Below are 13,463 nucleotides of genomic sequence, written 5' to 3' on the forward strand. Positions count from 1 at the left end.
TCCTCCAATCACCTTAAAATTATGCCCCCTCGTAGTAGTCATTTCCGCCCTGGGAAAAAGTCTCTGGCTATCCACTCTATCTCTGCCTCTCATCAGCTTGTACAACGCTATCAAGTCACCTCTCGTCCTTCTTCGCTCCAATGAGAAAAGCCCTAGCTCCCTCAACCTTTCCTCATAAGACCTGCCCTCCATTCCAGGCAGCATCTTGGTAATTCTCCTCTGCACCCTTTCTAAAGCTTCCACATCCTTCCTATAATGAGGTGACCAGAACTGAACACAATATTCCAAATGTGGTCTAACCAGGGTTTTATAGAGCTGCAGCAAAACCTCGTGGCTTTTGAATTGAATTCCCCTGCTGATGGAAGCCAACACACCGTACGCCTTCCTTACAACTCTATCAACTTGGCTAGCAACTTTGAGGGATCTATGGACATGGACCCCAATATCCCGCTGTTCCTCCACACTGCTGAAAATCCTGCCATTAACCCTGTATTCTGCATTCAAATTCGACCTTCCAAAATGAATCACTTCACACTTTTCTGGGTTGAATTCCATCTGCCACTTCTTTGCCCAGCTCTGCAACCTGTCAATGTCCTGTTGCAACCTACAACAGCCCTCCATGCTATCCACAACTCCACCAACCTTCCTGTCATCAGCAAACTTACTAACCCACCCTTCCACTTCCTCATCCAAGTCATTTCTAAAGATCACAAAGAGCAGAGGTCCCAGAACAGATCACTGCGGAACACCACTGGTCACCGAGCTCCAGGCTGAATACCTTCCATCTACTACCGCCCTCTGTCTTCTATTGGATGGCCAGCTTTATATCCAGACAGCCAAATTTGCCTGAACCTCGTGCTTCCTTACTTTCTGAATGAGCCTACTATGGGGAACCTTATCAAATGATTTGCTAACATCCATATACACCACATCCACTGCTCTACAAATGTGTTTTGTCACATCCTCAAAGAATTCAATAAGGCTTGTGAGGCATGACCTGCCCCTCACAAATCCATACAGACTATTTCTAATCAAACTGTGCTTTTCCAAATAATCATAAATACTATCGCTCAGAATCCTCTCCAATAATTTGCCCACCGCAGAAGTAAGACTGACCGGTCTGTAATTCCCAGGATTATCCCTATTCCCTTTCTTGAACAAGGGAATGTCATTTGCCACCCTCCAATCATCTCATACTACTCCAGTGGACAGTGAAGAAGCAAAGATCATCGCCAAAGGGGCAGCAATCTCTTCCCTCGCTTCCCATAGCAAGCTTGGGTATATCCCATCTGGCCCAGAGACTAATCTATCCTCATGTTTTTCAAAATTTCTAGCACATCCTCCTTCCTAACATCAACCTGTTCGAGCATATCTGCCTGATCCATGCTGTCCTCACAAACGTCAAGGTCCCTCTCACTGGTGAATAGTGAAGAAAAGTATTCATTATGGACCTCTCCTACCTCCTCTGACTCCAGGCACAAATTCCCTCAACTATCCCTGATCGGCCCAACCCTCACTCTGGCCATCCTTTTGTTCCTCACATAAGCATAGAACATCTTGGGGTTTTCCTTGATCCTACCAGCCAAGATTTTCTCATACCCCGTTCTAGCTCTCCTAAGTCAATTCTTCACTTCCTTCCTGGCTACCTTGTACACCTCTAGAGCCCTGTCCAATCCTTAACCTTTAATAAACTTCCTTCTTCCTCTTGACTAGATGTTCCACATGTCTTGTCATCCAAGGTTCCTTCACCTTACCATCCTTTCCTTGCTTCAGTGGGACAAACCTATCCAGTACTTGTAGCAACTGCTCCCTAAACAACCTCCACATTTCTGTCGTGCATTTCCCTGAGAACACCTGTTCCCAATTTATGCTCTGCAGTTCTTGCCTAATAGCATTGTAATTCCCCCTCCCCCAATTAAATACTTTCCCATACCGTCTGCTCCTATCCCTCTCCATGGCTATAGTAAAGGTCAGGGAGTTGTGATCACTATCACTGAAATGCTCTCCCACGGAGAGATCTGACACCTGGCCTGGTTCATTGCCAAGCACCAAATCCAATATGGCCTCCCCTCTATCCGGCCTATCTACATATTGAGTCAGAAATCCTTCCTGGACACATCTGACAAAATCTGCTCCATCCAAACTACTTGCACTTAGGAGGTTCCAGCCTATATTTGGGAAGTTGAAGTCACCCATGACAACAACCCTATTACTTCTGCACCTTTCCAAAATCTGCCTCCCAATCTGTTCCTCAGTGTCTCTGTTGGTATTGGGGGGGTTCTATAGAGAACTCCCAATGAAGTGACTGCTCCTGTCCTGTTTCTGACTTCCACCCATACTGACTCAGTGGAGAAACCCTTCTCCATGACCTCCCTTTCTGCAGCTGTGATACCATCCCTGATTAGCAACACAACTCCCCCACCTCTTTTACCTCCCCCCCTATTTCTTTTGAAACATCTATACCCTGGAACATTCAACAACCATTCCTGCCCCCGTGTTATCCAAGTCTCCATAATGGCCACAACATCGTAGTTCCAAGTACTGATCCATGCTCTCAGTTCATCACCCTTATTCCTGACACTTAAAATCGACATACCTCAACCCATCACACTGACTGCAACTTTGCCCTGTCACTGTCTATACTTCCTCACAGATTCTCTGCATGCTCTATCTGCCTGTACACTGGCTACCCCATCCTCTGATCTGTAGCTCCGGTTCCCATCTCCCTGCCAAACTAGTTTAAATCCTCCCGAAGACCTCTAGCAAACCCCCCACACAGGGTATTGGTGCCCCTCCAGTTCAGGTGCAATCCGTCCTTCCTGTACAGGTCCCACCTTCCCAGGAAGGTGTCCTTCACCCCTCTGTCCCTCACCCTTCTGCTTCCCATCCTCTGGTGCAGAAAGGGAGGATGAGAAACACTGTTTCGCATCCTCTAATTCTCGTCCACTGCTTCTGCCCCTCTCTTTCGCACACTCTGATTCCCAACCTCTGACTCCCACCCTTGAAGAGTGCAGCAGAGTGGTGACGCTGATTGGTTGATGTGGGGAAGATCTGCATCAGTGCAGTCACTGCTTTCAGAAGGTGGTTTGTGGAGGGACTGCTCTCATGTGACAGTTCAACCCCAAACAGTTCCTTAGTGTTTCCCTCCGTACCCCCTCCTCTAACCTAAAAAAGGCACACAGACACCACTGTGAGGATGAGAAGTATGGGGAAAGGGAGATATCCAGGGAGCATCTAGGGAAGATAAGTGAAGGAAGACCTACCTCGCGTATTTGCAGTGGTAAGTAATACATTTTCTTAAACAGCTTGATTGGGGATAGAAATGTCAGTCAGTAGAGTTAAGTGCTTCACTTGTGAGATGTGGGAGATCCATGACACTTCCAGCATCTTGGATGACTACATTTGCAGGAAGTGCACCCAATTGCAGCTCCTCACAGACTGCATGGATAGGTTGGAGCGGCAATTAGATGCCCTTAGGAGCATGAGTGTGGTGGAAAGCATCATAGCCAGGAGTTTTAGAGATGTGGTGACACCCAAGGTGCAGGCAGGTAGATGGGGGAAATCGCTAGAAAGGGCAGGTAGCCAGTGCAGGAATCCCCCTGTGGTCGTCCCCCTCTCTAACAAGTATATCACTTTAGATACTGTTGGGGAGGGTGGCGGGGGATGACCTAACAGGGGGTAACAGCAGCAGCAGCCAGACTGGTGGCACCACAGCTAGCTCTGTTCTTAAGGGAAGGACATACAGCAGTAGTTATAGGGGACTCTATAGTTAGGGGTACAGATAGGCGCTTCTGTGGATGTAAAAGAGACTGCTCCTATGATGCTGCCTGGCCTGCTGTGTTCATCCAGCTCTACACCTTGTTATCCAGGATGGTGTGTTGCCTCCCTGGTGCCAAGGCCCAGGATGTCTCTGAACAGGCAGAAAGCAGTCTGAAGGGAGAGGGTGAGCAGCCAGAGGTTGTGGTACATATTGGTACTAACAACATAGGTAGGATGAGTGGTGTGATCCTGCAGCAGAAGATCAGGGAGTTAGGTAGAAAGTTAAAATGCAGGTCCTCCAAGGTTGTAATCTTTGGATTACTCCCTGTGCCACGTGCCAGTGGGGCTAGAAATAGGAGGATAATACAGCTCAACACGTGGCTAAACAGATGGTGTAGGAGGGAGGGTTTCTGATATCTGGACCATCGAGATCTCTTCCAGGGCAGGGCAGGTTGCATCTAAGGACAAGTTGCATCTAAACTGGAGGGACACAAATATTTTGGCTGGGAGGTTTGCTGGTGTCACTCGGGAGGATTTAAACTAGCTTGGCCATGGGGTGGGAACTAATGCAAAGGTGAATTGACTGAAAGGGAACTAGAGAATAGGACCAGTAAGACTCAGAGGAAGAGCAGGCAGGGTGTGTTTGCTCAAAGCGGGTTTGGTGAACTGAATGCATCTGTTTCAATGCAAGAAGTGTAACAGGTAAAGCAGATGAACTTAGAGCTTGGATTAATACTTGGAATGATGATGTTGTTGCTATTATAGAGACTTGGCTAAGGGAGGAACAGGATTGGCAGCTTAAAGTTCCAGGATACAGATGTTTCAGGAATGATAGTGGGGGGGAAGGTGTAAAAGTGGTGGGGGAATTGCACTACTTGTTAAGGAGAATATCACAGCTGTACTGCGGGAGGACACCTCAGATGGCTCACACAGTGAGGAAATATGGGTAGAGCTCAGGAACAGAAGGGTGCAATCACAATGTTTGGGGTTTACTATTGGCCTCCCAACAGCCAGCGGGAGATAGAAGAACAGACATATAGGTAGATTTTGGCAAGATGTAAAAGTAACAGGGTTGTTGATGATTTTAACTTCCCATATATTGACTGGGACTCACTTAGTGCTTGGGGCTCGCATAGGGCAGAGTGTGTAAGGACCATACAGGAGGGCTTCTTGAAACAGTATGTAGATAGTCCAACTAGGAAAGGAGCTGTACTGGACCTAGTATTGGGGAATAAGCCTGGCCAGGTGGTCAATGTCTCAGTAGGGGAGCAGCTCAGGAACAGTGATCACAATTCAGTAAGCTTTAATGTACTGATGGATAAAGATAGGTGTAGTTGTCAGGTGAAGGTGCTAAATTGGGGGAAGTCTAATTACAACAATATTAGGCAGGAACTGAAGAACATAGACCGGACGTAGATGTTTGAGGGCAAATCAACATATGGTAAGTGGGAGGCTTTCAAGTCTAAGTTGCTCAGAACTCAGGACCGGCATGTTCCTGTAAGGATGAAGGATAAGTATAGTAAGTTTAGGGAACCTTGGATAACAAGAGATATTGTGAACCTAATCAAAAAGAAAAAGGAAGCATTTATCAAGGCTAGAAGGCTGGGAACAAATGAAGCAAGGGTGGAATACAAAGCAAGTCAAAAGAAACAGTGTGAAACAGGCTGGTAGACTAGACAAGGTCAACGTTAGTAAGGAAGATGTACTAGGAATTTTGAGGAACTTGAAGATAGATAAGTCCTGAAGGGATTTATCCAAGGATTCTATGGGAAGTGAGGGAAGAGATCGCAGGGCTTTTGGAGATGATCTTTTCATTCTCACTGACCACGGGTATAGTGCCGGAAGATTGGAGACAGACAAATGTCATTCTCTTGTTCAAAAGGGGGAATAGGGATAACCCCAGAAATTATAGACCAGTTAATCTTATGTTAGTGGTTGGCAAATTATTGGAAAGGGCTCTGAAAGATAGGATTTGTGATCACTTGGAAAGGCACAGTTTGATTCGTGATAGTCAGCATGGATTTGTGAGGGGTAGATCATGCCTCACAAATATTATTGAATTCTTTGAAGAGGTGACCAAACATGTGGATGAAGGTAGAGCAGTGGATGTGGTATACATGGATTTAAGTAAGGTGTTTGATAAGGTTCCCCGTGGTAGGCTCATTCAGAAGGTAAGGAGGCATGGGATAGGGGGAAATGTGGCAGATTGGATTCAGAATTGGCTGACCCTTAGAAGACAAAGGGTGGTAGTGGACGGAAAATATTCAACATGGTTCTCAGTTACGAGTCGTGTACCACAAGGATCTGTTCTGGGTCCTCTACTCCTTGTGATTTTTGTAAATGATTTGGATGTAGGAGTGGAAGGGTGGATTAGTAAGTTCGCGGATGATACGAAGGTGGGTCAAGTTGTGGACAGTGCGGAGGGCTGTTCTAGGTTACAAAGGGGCATTGATAGGATGCAGAGCTGAGCTGAGAAATGGCAGATGGACTTTAACCCTGAAAAGTGTGAGGTGATTCATTCTGGAAGGACAAATTTGAAAGCAGAATACAGGGAAAGATTCTTGGCAATGTGCAGGAGAAGAGGGATCTCGACGTTCATGTCCACAGTTCCCTGAAAGCTGCCACCCAGGTGGATAGAGTTGTGAAGAAGGCGTATGGTGTGTTAGCTTTCATTAGTAGAGTGATGGAGTTCAAGAGCCGTAAAGTTATGCTCCAGCTATACAAAAGCCTGGTTCGGCCACATCTGGAGTATTGTGTCCAGTTCTGGTTGTCTCATTACAGGAAAGATGTGGAAGCGTTGGAAAAGGTTGCAGAGGAGATTTACCAGGATGTTGCCTGGAATGGAGGGAAGGTCTTACGAGGAAAGGTTGAGAGAGCGAGGGCTTTTCTCTTTAGAAAGACGAAGGATGAGAGGTGATTTGATGGAGGTGTACAAAATGATCAGAGGTATAGATAGAGTGGACAGCCAGAGACTTTCTCCTAGGGTGGAGGTAGCTATTATGAGGGGGAATTGTTTAAAAGTGAGTGGAGGTAGATGTAGGGGAGACATCAGAGGTAGGTTCTTTACTCAGAGTTGTCAGGGCGTGGAATGCATTGCTGAAGAGGGTAGTGGAGTCGAACTCATTAGGGGCATTTAAGCAGCTATTAGCTAGGCATATGGATGATAGTATAAGGTAGGGGTGGAGGTTAGATAGACCTTAGGATTAGGGTAAAAGTTTGGCACAACATTGTGGGTTGAAGGGCCTGTGCTGTACTATTCCATGTTCCATGTTCCAAACTTAAGCAAGGAGTCAGGAGGGCTAAACGGAGTCATGAAAAGTCATTGGCCAACAGGATTAAGGAAAATCCCGAGGCTTTTTATACATATATAAATGAGTGAGAGGTAGCAAGGCAGAGGGTTGGCCCATTCAAGGACAGGGAAGGGAATTTATGTATGGAGCCACAGGAAATGGGCAAGGTATTAAAGGAGAAGTTTGTGTCAGTATTCACCATAGAGAAGGACTTGGATGATGAGTCTGGGGAAGGGTGAGTAAATAGTTTGAGTCATGTTGAGATCAAAAGGGAGGAGGTATTGGGGGCCTTGAAAAACATTAAGGTAGACAACTCCCCGGGCCTGATGGGATATACCCCATAATACGGAGAGAGGCAAGGGAGGAAATTGCTGGGGCCTTGAGGGAAATCTTTGTATCCTCACTGGCTACAGGGGAGGTCCCAGAGGATTGGAGAATAGCCAATGTTGATCCTTTAAGGAAGGTGGCAAGGATAATCCAGCTAATTACCCCAGTCCTGTGAGCCTTACATCAGTGGTAGGGAAATTATTGGAGAGGATTCTTTGAGACAGGATTTATTCCCACCTGGGAATCAATGGGCGTATTAGCGAGAGGCAACATGGTTTTGTGAAGGGGAGGTCATATCTCTCTAACTTGGTGCGGTTTTTTGTGGAAGTGACGAAGATGATCGATGAGGGTAGGGCAGTTGATGTTGTCTACATGGACTTCAGTAAGGCCTTTGACAAGGTGCCTCATGGCAGGCTGATGCAGAAGGTAAAGTCACACGGGGTCAGAGGTGAGCTTGCAATATGGATAAAAATAACTGGCTCGGTCATAGAAGACAGAGGGTAGCAGTGGAAGGGTGTGTTTCTGAATGGAGGGCTGTGACTAGTGGCGTTCCTCAGGGATCAGTGTTGGGATCTTTGCTGTTTATAATATATATGAGTGATTTGGAGGAGAATGTGACTGGTCTGATTAGTAAGTTTGCCGATTTCACAAAGGTTGGTGGCATTGCAGATAGTGATGAGGACCGTCAAAGGATACAGCAGGATATAAATCGGTTGGTGACTTGGGCAGAGAGATGGCAGATGGAGTTTAATCCAGAAAAATGTGAGGTAATGCATTTTGGAAGGTCTAATCCAGATGGAAAATATACAGTAAATGGCAGACCCCTTAAGCGTACTGATAGGCAGAGGGATCTGGGTGTACAGGTACACAGGTCACTGAGAGTGGCAATGCAGGTGGAAAAGGTAGTCAACAAGGCATATGGCATGCTTGCCTTCATCGGCTGGGGCATTGAGTTAAAAAGTTGGCAGGTAATGTTGCAGCTTTATAGAACCTTAGTTAGGCCGCATTTGGAATATTGCGTTCAATGCTGGTCGCCACACTACCAGAAGGATGTGGCGGCTTTGGAGAGGGCACAGAAAAGATTTACCAGGATGTTGCCTGGTATGGAGGGCATCAGCTATGAGGAGAGGCTGGAGAAACTTGGGTTGTTCTCATTGTATAGACAGAGGTTGAGGGGGGACCTGACAGAGGTCTACAAGATTATGAAGGGCATGGACAGACTGGACAGTCAGAAGCTTTTTCCCAGGGTGGAAGTGTCAGTTACCAGGGACCATGGGTTTAAGGTGCAAGGGGCAAGGTTTAAAGGTCAACGATAGTAGGAACTGCTGATGCTGGAGTCTGAGATGACAAGGTATGGATCTGGATGAACACAGCAGGCCAAACAGCATCAGAGGAGCAGGAAAGCTGATGTTTCAGGTCTCGACCCTTCAGAAATGGGGGAGGGGAAGGGGACTCTGAAATAAATAGGGAGAAAGGGGGAGGCGGATAGAAGATGGATAAAGGTGAAGATAGGTGGAGAGGTGACAGACAGGTCAAGGAGGTGGGGTTGGAGCCAGTAAAGGTGGGTTAGGGAGGGGATAGGTCGGTCCCGGGAGGACAGACAGGTAAAGGAGGCAGGATGAGGCGAGTAGGGAGGAGATGGGGGTGGGGCTTGAGGTGGGAGGAGTGGATAAATGGGAGTACAGGTTAGGGAGGCGGGTACGAGCTGGGCTGGTTTTGGGATGCAGTCGGGGGAGGGGAGATTTTGAAAGTTGTGAAATCCACATTGATACCATTAGGTGCATGTTTCCCAAGCGAAATATAAGATGCTGTCCCTGCAACCTTTGGGTGGCATCGTTGTGGCACTGCAGGAGGCCCAGGATGGACATGTCGTTCAAGGAGTGGGAGGGGGAATTGAAATGGTTTGTGACTGGAAGGTGCAGTCGTTTGTTGCAAACCGATTGTAGGTTTTCCACAAAGCGGTCCCCAAGCATCCATTTGGTTTCCCCGATGTAAAGGAGGCCACAATGGGAACAGTAGATACAGTATAGCACATTAGCAGATGTGCAGGTGAACATCTGTTTGATGTGGAAGGTCTTCTTAGGGCCTGGGATGGGGGTGAGGGGGGAGGTGTAGGGGCAGATGTAGCATTTTCTGCGGTTGCAGGGAAAATTGCCGGGTGTGGTGGGGAGTGTGGAGCGGACAAGGGAGTCACGGAGAGAGTGATCCCTCCGGAAAGCAGATAAGGGTGGGGAGGGAAAAATGTCTTTGTTAGTGGGGTCGGATTGCAGGTGGCGGAAGTGTCGGAGGATGATGGGTTGGATCTGAAGGTTGGTGGGGTGGTACGTGAGGACAAGGGGGATTCTGTTTTGGTTGTTATTGCGGGGAGGGGGTGTGAGGGATGAGTTGCAAGAAATACGACAGACACAGTCGAGGGCGTTTTCGACCACTGTGGAGGGGAAGTTGCGGTCCTTGAAAAACGAGGACATCTGGGATGTCCGGGAGTGGAATGCCTTATCTCGGGAGCAGATACGGCGGAGGCGAAGGAATTGGGAATAGGGGATGGCCTTTTTGCAGGAAGGTGGGTGGGAGGAGGTGTACTCTAGGTAGCTGTGGGAGTCAGTAGGCTTGAAATGGATATTGGTTTCCAGGTGGTTGCCAGAGATGGAAATAGAGAGGTCCAGGAAGGAGAGAGAGATATCAGAGATGGTCCAGGTGAACTTAAGGTTGGGGTGGAAGGTGTTGGTGAAGTGGATAAACTGTTCGAGCTCCTCGTGGGAGCACGAGGCGGCGCCGATACAGTCATCGATGTAACGCAGGAAGAGGTGGGGGATAGGGCCAGTGTAGCTACGGAAGAGGGATTGTTCCACGTAACCTACAAAGAGGCAGGCATAGCTTGGGCCCATGCGGGTACCCATGGCCACCCTCTTTGTCTGTAGGAAGTGGGAGGAATTGAAGGAGGAGAAGTTGTTAAGGGTGAGGACGAGTTCAGCTAAGCGGATGAGGGTGTCAGTAGAGGGGGACTGGTCGGGCCTGCAGGACAAGAAGCAGCGGAGGGCCTTTAGGCCATCTGCATGGGGAATGCAAGTGTATAGGGACTGGACGTCCATGGTAAAGATGAGGTGTTAGGGACCAGGGAATCGGACGTTTTGGAGGAGATAGAGGGCGTGTATGGTGTCACTGACATAGGTGTTGAGTTCCTGGACCAAGGGGGAGAAGATGGAGTCGAGATAAGTGGAGATGAGTTCGGTGGGGCAGGAGCAGGCGGAGACAATGGATCGACCAGGGCAGTCAGGTTTGTGGATTTTGACCTCTACATCGCCGAGGCCAGGCGCCAACTCTCCGACACCTCCATCTACCATCTCCTTGATCATGACCCCACCCTCAACCACCAAAACATCATCTCCCAAACCTCATCACCTCAGGTGACCTCCCACCCACTGTCTCCAACCTGATCGTTCCCCAACCCCACACCATTTCTATCTCCTTCCCAAAATCCACAAATCTGACTGCCCTGTTCGACCCATTGTCTCCGCCTGCTCCTGCCCCACCGAACTCATCTCCACTTATCTCGACTCCATCTTCTCCCCCTTGGTCCAGGAACTCCCCACCTATGTCAATGACACTACCCACTCCCTCCATCTCCTCCAAAACTTTCAATTCCCTGGTCCCCAACACCTCATCTTTACCATGGACATCCAGTCCCTATACACTTGCATTCCCCATGCAGATGGCCTAAAGGCCCTCCACTTCTTCTTGTCCTGCAGGCCCGACCAGTCCCCCTCCACTGACACCCTCATCTGCTTAGCTGAACTCGTCCTCATCCCTAACAATTTCTCCTTCAATTCCTCCTTCTTCCTACAGACAAAGGGGGCGGCCATGGGTACCCGCATGGGCCCAAGCTATGCCTGCCTCTTTGTAGGTTACGTGGAACAATCCCTCTTCCATAGCTACACTGGCCCTATCCCCCACCTCTTCCTGCGTTACATCGATGACTGTATCGGCGCCGCCTCGTGCTCCCACGAGGAGCTCGAACAGTTTATCCACTTCACCAACACCTTCCACCCCAACCTTAAGTTCACCTGGACCATCTCTGATACCTCTCTCTCCTTCCTGGATCTCTCTGTTTCCATCTCTGGCAACCACCTGGAAACCAATATCCATTTCAAGCCTACCGACTCCCACAGCTACCTAGAGTACACCTCCTCTCACCCACCTTCCAGCAAAAAGGCCATTTCCTATTCCCAATTCCTTTGCCTCTGCCACATCTGCTCCTGAGCTGAGGCATTCCACTCCCGGACATCCCAGATGTCCTCGTTTTTCAAGGACCGCAACTTCCCCTCCACAGTGGTCGAAAATGCCCTCGACCGTGTCTCCCGCATTTCCCGCAACTCATCCCTCACCCCCTCCCAGCAATAACAACCAAAACAGAATCCCCCTTGTCCTCACGTACCACTCCACCAACCTCCAGATCCAACGCATCATCCTCCAACACTTCCGCCATCTGCAATCCAACCCCACTAACAAAGACATTTTTCCCTCCCCACCCTTATCTGCTTTCCGGAGGGACCACTCTCTACGTGACTCTCTTGTCCGCTCCACACTCCCCTCCAGCCCCACCACACCGGGCACTTTTCCCTGCAACCGCAGGAAGTGCTACACCTGCTCTTACATCTCCCCCCTCACCCCCATCCCAGGCCCCAAGAAGACTTTCCACATCAAACAGATGTTCACCTGCACATCTGCCGATGTGGTATACTGGTTCCGCTGTTCCTGTTGTGGCCTCCTCTACATCGGGGAAACTAAGCAGAAGCTTGGGGACCGCTTTGTGCAAAACCTACAATCGGTTTGCAACAAACGACTGCACCTCCCAGTCGAGAACCATTTCAACTCCCCCTCCCACGCCTTGGACGACATGTCCATCCTGGGCCTCCTGCATTGCCACAACGATGCCACCCGAAAGCTGCAGGAACAGCACATCATATTTCGCTTGGGAACCCTGCAGCCCAATGGTATCAATGTGGACTTCACAACCTTCAAAATCTCCCCTCCACCGACTGCATCCCAAAACCAGCCCAGCTCGTACCCGCCTCCCTAACCTGTACTCCCATTTATCCACTCCTCCCACCTCAAGCCTCCCTGAAAAATGCATTATCCCCACTGACTCATGAGAATTTCTAACCCCAAAACCAAATAACCTGGAAAGAAATATGTCTGCAAAAGGTGCCAACAACTTTTAACATCTTCAACAGGCCTAAATGGAGGCCAAGCATAAACAACAGAAGGAACATACAAAACCCAAGCATACCTTCAAACCACTTCTGCAAACACTGTAAATTTAGACAATTTAACCACTTCAGGACCCAACTGTGGAATGGATGAAAGTCACCCTCTGTCTCAGGGGCCTGCCCAAGTACTAAAAGAGTGCCACACAGTACCAAGAAGGGCATTCTCATTGTGATGATGGGACTTGCTTTACACAAAAAGAGTGCATTAGTGACTTCTACAGTACTGTCATAGACAGATACCTCTGTGATAGTTATGTTTGTGAGGATGATGTCAACCAGATATTTCCCTTTTGTTGGTTCCCTCACCAACTGCTGCAAACTCGGTCTAACAGCCATGTCTGGATTTGGCCAACTCAATCAATCAATTATGGTGCTATCAAGACACTGTTGATGATGGACATTGTTGTACTCCGCAACAGGCATTACATTTGTGCGCTTGTGAACATCAGTGCTTCTTCTGATGGTGTTTAACTTGAAGCTAGGAGTACTGTTGGTGGTAATCAGCAGGATGTTTCTTTGCTGATGAGACTTCATGAGGTCCAGAATCAATGTTGAAGGACTCCCAGGGCAACTCTCTCCCGATTGTATGCCAAGACCTCTGGTGGGATTGTAATGAAAATTCTGGGACATTAATCGATAAACTACGATTCCATAAATATGACTAAACCAGCCTGTTGTTTGACTAATCTATGGGATAACTCTCCCAATTTTGAAACAAGTTCCCAGGTGATGGTAAACAGAACTTTGCAATGTTGACAATGCTGGGTTTCCAATTGTCATTTTTGTTGCCTAAATTGATGCTGCATAGTCTGTCTTTTCT

The 13,463-nt window shown here is 48.3% G+C and overlaps 1 long non-coding RNA gene across 3 annotated transcripts in view; it reads left to right on the forward strand.

Annotated features, from left to right (window-relative positions):
* LOC125486353 overlaps window positions 1-13,463 on the forward strand; it is a 78,486-nt gene that overhangs the window by 2,189 nt on the left and 62,834 nt on the right. The window lies entirely within an intron of this gene.

This window comes from Rhincodon typus, chromosome 28, assembly GCF_021869965.1.
Source record: "Rhincodon typus isolate 14 chromosome 28, sRhiTyp1.1, whole genome shotgun sequence".
NCBI classification, from domain to species: domain Eukaryota; kingdom Metazoa; phylum Chordata; class Chondrichthyes; order Orectolobiformes; family Rhincodontidae; genus Rhincodon; species Rhincodon typus.